Source organism: Lissotriton helveticus, chromosome 8, assembly GCF_964261635.1.
Source record: "Lissotriton helveticus chromosome 8, aLisHel1.1, whole genome shotgun sequence".
NCBI classification, from domain to species: domain Eukaryota; kingdom Metazoa; phylum Chordata; class Amphibia; order Caudata; family Salamandridae; genus Lissotriton; species Lissotriton helveticus.
In genome coordinates, this window is record NC_136069.1 from 414582985 (window position 1) to 414597330 (window position 14346).

A 14346-nucleotide genomic window follows, 5' to 3' on the forward strand; every position below is an offset into this window, starting at 1 on the left:
CTCTTAAAAAAACGTGCTCACAAAAGAATAAGGGCAAATAGAAAACCTCACGTGGTCCACACAGAGGTTCAACAGTGGATTCACTTAAATACAACCTGCAATTTTCGGGTATTGTACCTCAACCTGAAGGAGCTTGGCAGGGGGGCTCAGGTTGCACTCTGTCCAGCATCCACTGGGTATGAAGACCGGTGTGTGGGGTGTGTGTAAATGTGTTAGCAAGTGAGAATGAGAACCAGTGATTATGAGTACTTTTGTGTATGAGTAACGTTGAGTGGGAAGAAATGAGCAAGTGAGAGAATGGTAGTTGGAATGTGTGAGGGTAAGAGACTAAGGCCCAGACTTTCAATACTTTCACACAAGGCGGAAAAGCACCCAAAGTTGCTGTGTTGCATGAGAGAGCTGGAAAGCACCATAGCTACAAAAATGTGGTACTATCCTACCCTCTCCGCATCACTGGTCTACAATTAGGCTGCCAAGCGTTATACAGACAGACACCTTTGCACCACTCCGGTTCTGATGCAACAAGATGACCCTTCGATGTGTTGCGACAATCCAGTGTGATACGACAAAATGGCGTCTTTCCTGCGTTGCGACAACGTGGAGGAAATGCGTGCATGCCTGATGGCGCGCGGCGATCTGAGTGGTTTTCTGAGCCACAACAGGCCCTGGTACACGCTTCCCCAGTGATGCGACGACACCTTCAGCGACTGCGACACACTTCTCCGGTGTTGTGGCGGCAATCAGCGGCGGCGCGCTTCCTCAGCAATGCGACGGCCCTATGATACACTTCTCCATGATGCGACGGCACCCTCTGTGGTGGTGGCACGCTTCTCCGGAGATGCAACGGCAAACAGTGGCGACACGCTTCCACGATTATGCTACAGCGGCTGCTGCAGCAGCGTCACGCTTCTCTCTCGGTGCATCGCGCTTCCAGCTCCCACCAGCAAAAAGGCCTCACACACAGTTACAGGCCCTCCTCGCAGACTGGAACTCCCAGCAAGGAAGTTTAGGGAAGCTGGGGGTGAAGTCCTTTCGTGCCTGGGACTTTAGAAACAGGAAGCCAGCTCTTCTCAGGCCCTTGGAGACTGTTCTTCAGATGGACACAGCACACAGCAAAGTCCTTCTTCAAGCAGGGGACACAGCACACAGCAAAGTCCCTTGGTCCTCTCCTCAGTAGAAACAGCAAACTGAGGCCAACCCCAGACGCACAGCAAGGGCAGTACTTTTCCTCAGTCTCTTCAGCTGATCTTTTTTTTGGCAGGGATTCCTCTTGGTCACAAAGTAGTCTAACTTTCAGGGGTTTCAGCACTCATATTTATACCGCAAAAGTATTTTTTCTCCATGTGTGAGGGGTCCTGGACCCAGTCCAAGCCAGTTCTGGGGACACTCTGCCAGTGCCCATCTTCTTCCTTTGTGAGTGTGGGCCAGGGCCATCAGACACACCGCAGGAGGTGGAGTCAGCATAGTGGAAGGCAGGCACAGCCCTATTCAGGCCCAGGTACTACTCCTCCCACCACTCCAACTGCCGATAGGTCTATTCAGCTTAGTGCTGACTCGCCCAGACTCCTGGAGCCACCCCAGCCCCTGTCACTCTCAAACCAGACAGTCAATCCACAAACAGGTAGAGGCACACAGAAAGGTTGAACAAGAAAATAGCCACTTTCTAAAAGTGCTATTTTCAAACACAGTATTTAAAACATCTTTACTAAAAGATCTGTTATTAAATTCCGAGTTCAGGGATACCAGACTCCAATGTTCTATTTTGCTCCTATGGGAAGATATGTACGTAAACATGTTACACAGCATTCCCCGTTCTGTCCTATGGGCAAGATAGCCTTTCAATAGTGAAAAAACGAAATTGGCAGTATTTTACTACCAGGACATGTTACCCACACTAGTTCATGTCCTACCTTTCACATACACTGCACCCTGCCAAGGGGGTACCTTGGGCCTACCATAGGGGTGTTCAATGTGTAAGAAAAGGGAAGGGTCAGGCTTGGCAAGTGGGTACACTTGGCCAGGTCAACAGGGCAGTTAACAAACTGCGCACAGGCACTGCAGTGGCAGGCCTTGGACCTATTTACAGCGCTACTCATGTGGGTGGCACAGTCAGTGCTGCAAGCACACTAGTAGCATTTGAATTACCAGCCCTGGCACACTCAGTGCACTTTACTAGGGACCTACTGGTAAAACAAATAATCCAATTATGGATAACCAATAACAATACCAAATTACGCAGGGAGCACTTGCACTTTGGCACTGATCAGCAGTGGCAAAGTGCCCGAAGCATCTAAACCAGCAAAAACGAAATCCACCACAGTATTAAAAATACAGGCGGTAGAGGCAAAAAGTCAGGGAAAACCATGCCAAGGATGCCAGGCCTAATATGTGTCCCCTCCAGCTGAAAAGTGAGGAGAACTACCCACCCTCTTGGGAGTTCTCATCACTGAGGCGGAAGAACCTGGACAGACAATCAGCTTTGGTGTGTTCTGTAACAGGGCGGTGTTCCACCGTAAAGTCCATACCCTGTAGGGAAATGGACCACCTCAACAGTTTTGGGTTCTCACCCCTCATTTGCATTAACCATCTGAGGGGGCCTGTGGTCTGTCTGAACCTGGAAGTGAGTCCCAAACAAGTAGGGCCTTAGCTTCCTTAGCGCCCAGACCACAGCAAAAGCTTCCCTTTCAATTGCACTCCACCTCTGTTCCCTGGGAAGTAGCCTACTGCTAATGAAAGCTACGGGTTGGTCCAAGCCCTCGTCGTTCAATTGTGAGAGTACTGCTCCCACTCCATGCTCTGAAGCATCTGTCTGCACCACAAACTCTTTGGAGAAATCAGGCGCCTTGAGCACGGGTGCAGTGTACCTGGCAGCTTTCAGGGCATCAAATGCGGTCTGCCAGGCATCGGTCCAGATCACCTTCCTGGGCTGGGTCCTTGAAGTCAGCTCTGTCAAGGGGGCAACAATGGTGCCATACCCCTTGACAAACCATCTGTAATACCCGGTGAGACCTAAGGAGGTTCTCACCTCTGTCTGGTTCTTGGGGGGCTCCCAAGCCAGAATGGTATCAATCTTTGCTTGTAAGGGCACCACCTGGCCACTCCTTACCTGATGTCCCATGTACACCACAGATCCCTGCCCTATCTGGCACTTACTGGCCTTGATAGTGAGGCCTGCCCTTTGCAGAGCCTTCAACACTTCACAGAGGTGTTGCAAATGTTCTTTCCAACTGGAGGTGAACACAGCAGTGTCATCCAGGTAAGCGGCGCTGAATTCCTCCAGGCCGGACAGTACCCGGTTGACTTGTCTCTGGAAGGTGGCAGGGGCGTTCTTCAACCCAAAGAGCATGACACGGAACTGGAAGTGCCCCTCTGGTGTTGGAAACGCTGACCTCTCTTTGGCGCCCTCAGTTAAGGCAATCTGCCAGTACCCCGATATTAAATCAAACACACTGAGGTACTGGGCAGCGCCTAACCGATCCACGAGCTCATCAGCTCTGGGGATGGGGTGTGCGTCAGTCTTGGTGACCGCATTGAGCCCACGGTAGTCCACACAAAAACTGGAGTTCTGGAGTGGCACTGGGTGCAGCAGCTTTTTGTAGCCCACGGGCTGCTGGAGGGCTCAATCACCCCTAGCGCCAACATCTTGGAACCTACTTCCTTGATGCTGGCCCTGACCTTGTCAGCTACCCTGTAAAATTTCAGTTTCACAGGTAGACTGTCCCCAGTGTCCACATCATGGATGCACCAATCGCTGACTACTGGCGTCAGGGAGAACAGGGAGGCAAACTGACCCAACATATGACAGCAGTCCCTCTGCTGCTCTGGGGTCAGGGTAGACGAGAGGTTCACCCCATCCACTGACCCATCCTGCTCCTCTGCTTACAGGAGGTCAGGCAGAAGGTCACTTTCCTCCTCCATCCCATCTGTAGCCAGGAGTATTGTCACATCAGACCTCTCAAAGTGTGGCTTGAGGCGGTTCACATGTAGGACCCTCAAAGGGTTCCTGGGAGACTGCAAGTCAACCAGATAGGTTACATCGCTCTTGTGTTCCACCACCTCATATGGCCCAGTCCACTTGCCTTGGAGCGCACAGGGCTCCACCGGCGCCATCACCCATACCTTCTGCCCAGGTTGAAATTCGACCAAAGTGGAATTCTGGTCGTACCATCTTTTCATTTCCTCCTGGCTAGCTTCCAGGTTCACCTGAGGGAGTTTCCTGAAGCGTTGAATCTGGTTGCAGAGGGCCAGGATATAGCTGAACACATCCTTGGGGGTCTTACCAGGGGACTTTTCCCAACCCTCCTTCACCAGACTCAGAGGTTTTCTCACAGGGTGACTGTTCAGGAGTTCAAAGGGACTGAACCCTAAGGACTTCCGAGGTACCTCCCTGTAGGCAAACAACAGGCATGGCAAAAAGACGTCCCACTTCCGTCTCATGGGCTCCACAAGGCCCATTATCATGCCTTTCAGGGTTCGTTGAATCTATCAACCAACCCATTCCCTTGAGGATGGTAAGGAGTGGTGAACTTGTAAGTTACCTCCCACTCCTCCCACAAAGACTTCATGTACTTCGAGATGGAGTTGGTATCCCGGTCAGAGACCATTTTTTCTGGGGAATCCCACATTGGAAAAGATCCCCATTAATGCACGGCCCACCACGGGGGCTGTGATTGTCCAGAGAGGGACTGCTTCCGGGTTCCTGGTGGCATGGTTCACCAAGACCAAGATAAACTTGTTGCCTAAGGCTGTCTTGGGTTCCATTGGCCCCACAACATCAATGCCCACCTGCTCAAAAGGGGTGCTCACCACGGGAAAGGGTTGGAGGGGAGTCTTACACTTCCCTCCACTCTTGTCACTTGCATGGCAAGTCTGGCAAATACTGCAGTGTGTACTGACATGCTTCCTCATTTGGGGCCATAAAAAGTGGGTAGCAAGCCTCTGAAAGTCTTGTCACACCCCAAATGTCCTGCGAGAGGCACTTCGTGAGCCAGACCTAGTAGGAAGGCCCTGAAGCGCTTGGGTACCACCAGCACAAGGGCAGCACCGGGCTCAGTGACCTTAGACTCACTATAGAGTAATCCATCTTCCCAGTAAATGAGATGAGTCTTGGACTCGCCATCTGCCGCCTGGTCTGCAGCCTGTTGCCGCATACCGCTAAGAGAAGGGCATTCCATCTGCACCTTGCAGAACTCCTTCCTGGAGGGACCTCCTTCCTGCAGCCAATGGGTCAGCTCAGGCAGGTCTCCCAGTTCAGCCACATGTTCCCCTGTAGGTTCCAGGGCATCCTCCTCAGGTTCAGATTCTTCCCGGACCGTGGGAACGGCTGTCGCTGGTTTCCCACGCTGGGGCTTGTTTCCCATGCCCCCTGCCCCTTCTCTTCCTGGCAGGCACCTGGGCCACTTTTCAGGCTCCAAGTCCGCTTGATTACCCCTTCTCACTGCCATTGACCGAGTGGTCACACAGACCCACTCAGGCAGACCCAACATCTCAAAATGAGCCTGGAGTTCCACCTCCCTCCATGGGGAACTCTCCAGGTCATTACCCAGCAGACAGTCTACAGGCATGGATGGACTGACAACGACCTTCAAGGAACCTGAGACCCCCCCACTCAAAGGGAACTAACGCCACTTTGCAGAGGTGCACAGAGTTGTCTGCTGCACCTACAGGGTGAAGTGCATTGGGAATGACCTGCTCCTCAGACACCCACTGACACCTAACAGATGTCACACTGGCCCCTGTGTCTCTCAGAGTCTCCACCCTCCTCCCATTGATGGTCACCCACTGCCTGTATTTTTTAGTGTTCTCAGGCAGGTAGGTCTCCTGGAGGGTAATAACTGCTTGCTCCTCCCCTTCACTGAAAATTAATTCCTCCCCCAAAGTTACACTCACAAAACCCGATGTCTGAGCACCAGTGGTTGCTTGGGATTTCTTGGGGCACCTAGGGGTAATGTGGACCATCTCACCACATGTGTAACACCTGGGGGGACCCTGGAAGGTACCCCGCCCTTAGGGGGCCGCGACATCTTAGGCTGGGGGGGCTGTGACTCCTTTCCCTCTGAACTGTTTTGGCACCCTTTAGAGAACTCCTTTTGGTTACCTTTGCCCCCCCCCCACTCTTCTGCTTGGGACCCTGCCCACCTTTGGCTGTGGCACCCACAATTCCCTTGTGGACCATGGTGCTGGTCCATTGGTCCGCCTCCTTAGCAAGCTCACTGGGATCAGTTAATTTACTGTCAAAAAGACGCTGGTGCAGCTCTGGAACACATAGACTGGTCAAGTGCTCCCAACTAATTAGATTTTTATGCAAAGAAGGGGTTTGGCCCAAAAGAGTAAAGGAGGGCAGGTAGGGCCTATTAACGAGAAAAAACTGAATGTGTACCCTCTCCTCCAATTTTTTAGAAAAATGTTACTAATGTGAGGAAGTAAACGAAAATGAATGCGTTTATCCTAGCCATCAATTTTGGCTGATTAGTTTTAATTATTCTTCATACTACATTAGATTCCAAAAAAGAACACATAATCTACTAAACAGACAGTCTCATTCTATACAATCTCATAAACAATATGTACAATGATGCAACAAACATTTACCAAAAAATACATTTACAATAATAAAAAGAAAAGAAAACAAGTCTAATGACAATAAATCACAAAAATAACAACAACAAACAGTTGTGATATGTGACTTGAAATCACATTTCCGCATTTAAACGACACATAATGTTCCTGAAGTAAAATGATGAATTCATACAAAGACTCCTAATGTCCAAGGATCAAACTACGCTTATTATAGTAGCCGACGCGTTTCGAGTCCTGTTTTTTTTTATTGCCGGACTCTCATCAGGGCTGGATGAGTCTTTTCAAAAAAGCCAACTGTTTGCGATAAAAAACAAAAAATGAATTGTAATGCGCTTCCCCATAGATCTCAAAATTGATTTCGTGTTTACCTAAACAAAAGCCAACATACCTGGCATTCACCAGCGCAGTTTAAAGGCTTATGATGTAAATTCATGCAGTGCTCGCCACTCTGCAACAAAATAGCAGAAACTGAGTGGTCTTGTATGTTAGCTACCATAAACCTTGTGTTTTTGTTTCTCAAAATGTAAAAATTTACCTTGAAAGTGCTCTTGTAGGGCGTAATAGTCTAAAGACTTCAAGTTCAATGTGAGAGGTCGTGGCGCTTGAGTTCATAAAATCTAAACGGGTAAAAGTGGTTCAAAACAACCATCAGTCACTTGTACCCTTCATGTTGCACAAACGCCAACCGGCGTTCGCATTAATTGTACTTACGCAAAGGTCGATTTCAGTTCAGGCAGCAAGCCACGACTTTTAAGTGTTCAGATCTGTTCCAATTCAAATTCTGAAAAGGAGAACAGATACAATGCGTTGACGGCAATGGACCCAGCCTGTTTTAAACTAATGCGTGTGCACAAACCTCTCTTAAAAAAACGGAGTCATGCTCACCTTTTATCAAAGCCTCATGGTCGTTTGAAGTGATTCACTCGTACTCGGTGGGAGCGAGAGCTTGCCTCCATTCTCCTGCCTTCTTTACCGAGTTGAGACAACACTTGATCGTAGAGGGGCGGAGCTAGGCCGCTATTCAAAGCAATGAATTGTGGGATTTGTATTTTCGATCAGAAAAATAATTCACCACCCATAAAAAAATCACTATGATTCACGCGTTTGGAAGGCACCAATGGAATCCATATTGATGGCCCACAGTATCATGAAGACATGGAATTCAACACAAAGTTAAACTCTATTAAGCTCACTCATGCAGTTTAGTCCTCGATTTATACTGTCGAATTTCATGACCAGGTACGCTTCTTTACGTAACAAGGCACTTTCGATACAGGGAGAACGTTGTTTGGAATCAATTGCGGACAAAAGCAAAATGACATTTCTTGATGTCTCAATCAGTTGTGAAGATGAAAAACTTGTCACATCCCTGTACAAGAAAGAAACTGATAGAAATACTATTTTGCACTATAAAAGCTCGCACCCACAGTGCTTAAAGCAAAACCTGCCGTATGGACAACTATTACGGATCAGAAGAAACTGTACGAAGTTGGTGGACTTTGACATGCATACAGACTCTTTCTGTAAGGAAATGGAAGGGAGGGGGTACCCAAGAAAATTACTAAAACATTCCAAGAAAAGAGCTAGGTTCACCCCTAGGGAGACTCTATTAGAGAAAACGATTAAATCTGATTTGAATAAGCTTGTCTGTGTAACAACCTATGGGCCTCACACAAACAAGTTTAGACAAATTGTTTTAAGAAACTGGCATCTATTGGAGAACCTTGACTGTCCTATGTCAAAACCCATTTTTGCAATGAAGAAGAGTTTGAGTGTTGGCCAGCAGCTAATACGAGCTGACAGCTACATTCCGAAACCTAAAAGCAACTTGACAACACAATGGAACCTACCTCCTATTACTGGACACCACAGATGTGGTAATTGTGTTGCCTGTCCGTCAACATTGGAGGGAGAGGTTTTTGACCATAATGGAATAACATGGAAGCATACAAATTTTACAAATTGTAAAACAAAAAATGTAGTTTATGCAGTGCTATGCCCTTGTAATAAAATTTATATCTGCAAAACAAGTCAACAAATAAACATAAGTGTTGGACAGGCCGCATGGTCGGGCTGCACCCCCTCCCCGCAATGGGACCAGGACCCTGGCTCTCCCTGCATCCCCAGCCAGAGTCCACAAACGACCACCCGAAGTACCCTGCAATCCCTACACTACAAGACACCAGCTCCGGACCCAGCTGGCCCGGGTCACCATCTACCCTACGACATCGACCCGGCCGCCATCTTGGGGCACTGCAGCACGAGGCCGCGTGGCCTCCACTCGACCCTAACCCGGGGCCCGGCCGGCCCCGACATCGAGGCACCAACCTCCCCCCAGGAGGCAGAGTGACCACTTGGCGAGTCAATGGGAGAAGGAATCGTCAACGGCTCTCCTCCGCCAGGTGTCGATCACCCCAGGCCGCCTGGGTGCTGGCTCCACCCCCCTGCTGGGTGTCTGGACTCCCTCATCCCGGACCTCCCGGCCCCCAGGCGCGAGGGTCCGGACATCAAAGGGGACCAGACCTATAACTGGGGCAGGGCCAGACCAGGAAGGCAGTTGTATCCTGGAGTCGAGAGACCCGAGAAGAACTCATCCGTGACTTGGCCTGCTGGCGCTGCCGCGGCCCTCTGCCTCGTGAAACCATCGTCTTGGCCTGCTGGCGCCGCCGCGGCCCTCTGCTTTGAGAGACTATCATCTTGGCCTGCTGGCGCCGCCGCGGCCCGATCCACAGACACTCCAGCTCGAGGATTGTGAGCTCGCCTTTTACCACAACCTGTACCGATCCGGTACCAAGACTGTCCCGCTACCCCCTTTCCCTACAGAGACTAGAAGTGAGAGGACCCCCGGGTCCAAGATATCCTGTATCGCTGATATCCTTGCCTTAAGAACCTTATATAAAGCCTTGAACTCGACTTGGTGTGGTGCCTGTTTGTGGGGAGGGAGGGTACTTGTCTGTACGATCGCCGGAGACGGTCCCCCTCGGGGATCTCTCCCTCGGTATCCGGCCGACCCTCAGGGTCCCCGTCTAACATTGGTGGCCAGCGACGGGATCCGAACCTACGCATAATCGTACAGAAAGTCACTCGCCCCACCACACACAACAACCATGTCAATAGAGAGCGGAACAACGGAAAAATTTCAGATGGAAAAATTGGAAGACTACAACCACCGGGAACTGAAGCAATATTGCATAGAACTTGGACTTCCAACCACAGGTCTTAGCACAAAGGAAGACTTCAAACGAGCCCTAGAAGCTTGGGCAGAAACGGGTACGGCCGTACCCCGAACACAAACAACCGAAACGAGCCCCGCACCAGCTAAAGAAAGAGCGGATCTCTCCCTGGAAGAGATCCGAGAAAGGGAAAAAACCAGACTCCACGAATTAGAACTTGCCCGACTTCGCTTGGATGGGGAACTCAAGCTGGCAGAACAAAAAATAACCCTGGAACACTTACGGCTCAGGGAAGAGCGGGAAGACAAGCAAAGACAGAGGGAGCTAGAGGAAAAGAGACTAGAGTACGAACATGAGCGCAATCTCAAAGCACTGGAGATCCAGAAACAGAATAAAGACCTCGGGCTCCCCGAACGACCGACCCCGTCTGCCTCGACCGAACCCAAGGTTCACATCCCCAAAGATGTCATCCGGGAATACCACAAGAACGATGATATCCAGCAGTGGTTTAAAGCCTATGAGGTGGCAATGACCTCCCACCGGATTCCCCGAAGCGATTGGGGAGCCGGATTATGGGGGAGGTTTGTCAACGAAGGGCGGGACGCCCTGCTGCAACTCCCGGACCAGCTGATGACCTCCTACGACCACATGAAGGCCGCCCTCCTCACTCGATACGGGCTCACCCCTGAGATGTACCGCCAACGGTTCCGCGACTGCAAACGGATTCCGGGTACAACTTGGGTGGAGTACGTGAACTTTTTTAGCCGAGCCTTCGAGGGGTGGATCAAGGGCAACAAAGTAACCACCTACGAACAACTCTTTGACCTTATCGTGTGGGAACACCTGTCGAACAACTGCTTCGTGGAGCTCCGGCAACACCTCCTGGACAGCAAGCTAACCGACCCTCGACAGCTCGCCGCTGAAGCCGATCGATGGGAAAGCACCCGAGTTGGCCGGAGCGCACCCAGCGAAGTATCCAGACCGTATCGCCCCCGAGGGGGAGGAGGAAGTCAGGGTCGGGGGAGAGACCCCGGCCCCTCGTCACCCCCCAGAAACCCCTCGACCCCGGTTGGCCGGGGAAGCCCTGCCGTCCGGGCCGGTTTCCGGGCCAACATTACGTGCCACAGGTGCCAGCGACCCGGCCACTACGCCAGTGATCCCAACTGCCCAAAGAATCCGAACGCTACTCCCCGCCAAGTTGCAGCGGCGGCCCTAGGGGAAGAAATAATCCCGGAAGACCAAGAGGAGTACGAGACCGATCCTTCTGAATGGGCACCCGCCGCCATGGCACTGGTCTGCTTAGGGGAGAGAGACATGATTCCGCGGGCCCCCCTTCCCGCCAACACACAGAAGTACGGTCAATGGGTCAACATCAATGGCCGCCGGGCGGAAGCCCTCCGCGACACCGGGGCCAGTGTAACGGCGGTCCGACGCCACCTCGTCACTCCAGACCAAATCTTGCCGAACATTCTTTGCCCTGTTCGATCAGCCGACAACTCCGAAAGCCTATGCCACATGGCCTGCGTCCCCTTCGAGTGGGGAGGAGTAACAGGGATGTTAAAAGTAACTGTCCGCGATGATGCCCCCGTGGACTGCCTCCTAGGAAACGACCTTGAAAGCTCTCCCTGGGCAGCTGTCGAACGGAGGGAGCACCTGGGGATGCTTGGCCTCCCCGAATGGGTCTGCGTCACGAACCGGTCCATGACCGCCCGCGCGGTCCCCCGCCCAGAAGAGCCCGAGTGGCCAGAACCTCCTCCCGCGCTCATCCCAGAGGAGGCCGCCCCAGAAGCCATTCCCTTGACCCAAACCGAAGAAGGACCCGACCAGCTTCGGGACGTCCCTGACCTGGCACAATGGCGGCAGGAGGGAGGCCCCACGCAGGAACAATTCCGGGCCGAGCAAAAAACCTGTCCTTCTCTCGAAGGACTCCGGCAGCAAGCCCTGGCCCAGAGCACCGGGGATACCTCGGGGGCCCACTGGATCTACTGGGACCAAGACCTGCTCTACAGCGAGCAGAAAATTGCAGAACTAGGGGCCAGTCGGGTGCTGGTGGTGCCCCTTCGCTTCCGAGACTTCCTCCTGAACTTAGCCCACGATGTCCCCCTTGCCGGACACCTGGGGCAGGATAAAACCTACGACCGCCTGGTGACCCATTTTTTCTGGCCCCACATGCGGAAGGATGTCGCCAACCACTGCAAGGCCTGCCCCACCTGCCAGGCCAGCGGAAAAAGTGGCCGAAAAATCAAAGCACCATTACAACCCTTTCCTGTCGTCACCACCCCGTTTGAACGAGTGGGAATAGACATTGTGGGGCCCCTCGACCCCCGAACAGCCCAAGGACACCGGTTCATCCTGGTGCTTGTAGACCACGCCACCCGCTATCCCGAGGCCATCCCTCTTCGGACTGTGACGGCCCCCGTGGTGGGCCGGGCCCTGATGGGGATCTTCTCCCGGGTGGGGTTCCCCCGGGAGGTCGTCAGTGACAGGGGCACGAACTTTATCTCCAGATATATGAAGTCCCTCTGGCAGCAATGCGGGGTCACCTACAAATTCACGACCCCTTATCACCCGCAAGGAAACGGACTGGTCGAGAGATTCAACCGCACCCTCAAGGGGATGATTATGGGTTTAGAAGAACCCCTTCGACGCCAGTGGGACGTACTGCTTCCATGCCTCCTGTTTGCCTATCGGGAGGTCCCGCAGAAGTCCCTCGGCTTCAGCCCCTTTGAACTACTGTACGGGCACCCCGTCCGGGGCCCCCTCAGCCTAGTCAAGGAAGGTTGGGAGCAGCCTCCCCAGAAAACTCCCCCGGACATCTACCGGTATCTCCTGGCTCTCCGCAACCAGACCCGGCGGTTCCGAGACACCGCCAAAGCCAACCTCGAGGCCAGTCAGGAGGACATGAAGAGGTGGTACGATCAGCACACGTCCTCCATTGAGTTCGAACCTGGACAACAGGTCTGGGTGATGTCCCCGGTTGAGCCCTGTGCCCTCCAAGACAGATGGTCCGGGCCCTTCAAGGTAATCGAACGCAAGGGGCCCGTCACCTATTTAATCGACATGGAGACTGCCCGGAACCCCCTACGGGTCCTCCATGCCAACAGGCTCAAACCCCATTTTGTGCGATCCGAACTCAGCCTCCTGATGGCTACCGATACTGGGACAGAAGAAGACTCCGAACCCCTTCCGGACTTACTGAGGGCCCTCGAGCAGGATGGCTCAGTGGAAGGGGTCCAGCTCTCCGAGGCCCTGTCCCCGGAGCAACGCCAAGACTGCCAAACGCTCCTGAGGCAGTTCGCCTCCCTGTTCTCCCTCACCCCCGGAGTCACCCCCTGGTGCCTCCACGATGTAGACACCGGGGACAGCCCTCCTATTCGACACCGAGCATACCGCGTACCAGACCGGGTACGAGCCTGCATCCAGACCGAGGTGTCCAAGATGCTGACCCTAGGCGTGATCGAACCCTCCGACAGTCCCTGGGCGAGCCCAGTCGTTCTGGTTCCCAAGGCAGCTGCCCCGGGCGTTGCCCCTGAGCTCCGGTTCTGCGTGGACTATCGAGGGCTGAATGCAGTTACCCGGACCGACGCTCATCCCATCCCCCGGGCAGACGAGCTAATTGACCGGATGGGGGCCGCCCGCTACCTGAGCATCTTCGACCTAACAGCGGGCTACTGGCAGATCGGCCTCACCCCTAGGGCCCGAGAACGATCTGCCTTCTCTACCCCAGACGGGCACTACCACTTTAAAGTCATGCCCTTCGGCATGAAAAACGCCCCAGCAACGTTCCAACGGCTGGTAAACCAGGTACTGGCGGGCCTGGAAGACTTCAGCGCCGCCTACCTGGACGACATTGCTGTGTACAGCCACCAGTGGACCGACCACCTCCGCCACCTGCGGGAGGTTCTACACGCCCTCCAGCAAGCCGGGCTCACCATCAAGGCCAGCAAGTGCCAAGTTGGCCAAGGGTCCGTGACCTACCTGGGACACCAAGTGGGAAGCGGGCTGGTGGCCCCTCTCCAACTCAAGATTGCTGCCATCCAGGCCTGGCAACCCCCTACGAGCCAAACGGAGGTCCGGGCCTTCCTGGGGCTCACCGGATACTACCGGCGGTTCGTGAAGGACTATGGTAGCATCGTGGGGCCCCTCACAGAGCTCACCTCCAAGAAGAGCCCCAAAACGGTCAACTGGACCCCGGACTGCCAAGCAGCCTTCGAGAAGCTAAAGACCGCCATGTGCACGGCCCCCGTGCTCCAGGCTCCCGACTACAGCCGGGAATTCGTTGTGCAGACGGACGCCTCCGATCATGGTGTGGGGGCCGTCCTCTCCCAACTCAACACCGAAGGGGTCGACCATCCGGTGGTCTTCATCAGCAGACGCCTCTTGCCCCGAGAACAGCGCTGGAGCACCATTGAGAGGGAGGCCTTCGCCGTAGTCTGGGCACTCAAGAAGCTCCGGCCATACCTCTTCGGCACCCACTTCCGGGTGCAAACAGACCACCGACCCCTGCAATGGCTGATGCAAATGCGGGGGGAGAACCCGAAGCTGTTGCGCTGGTCCATCTCCCTGCAGGGGATGGACTTCACGGTGGAACATC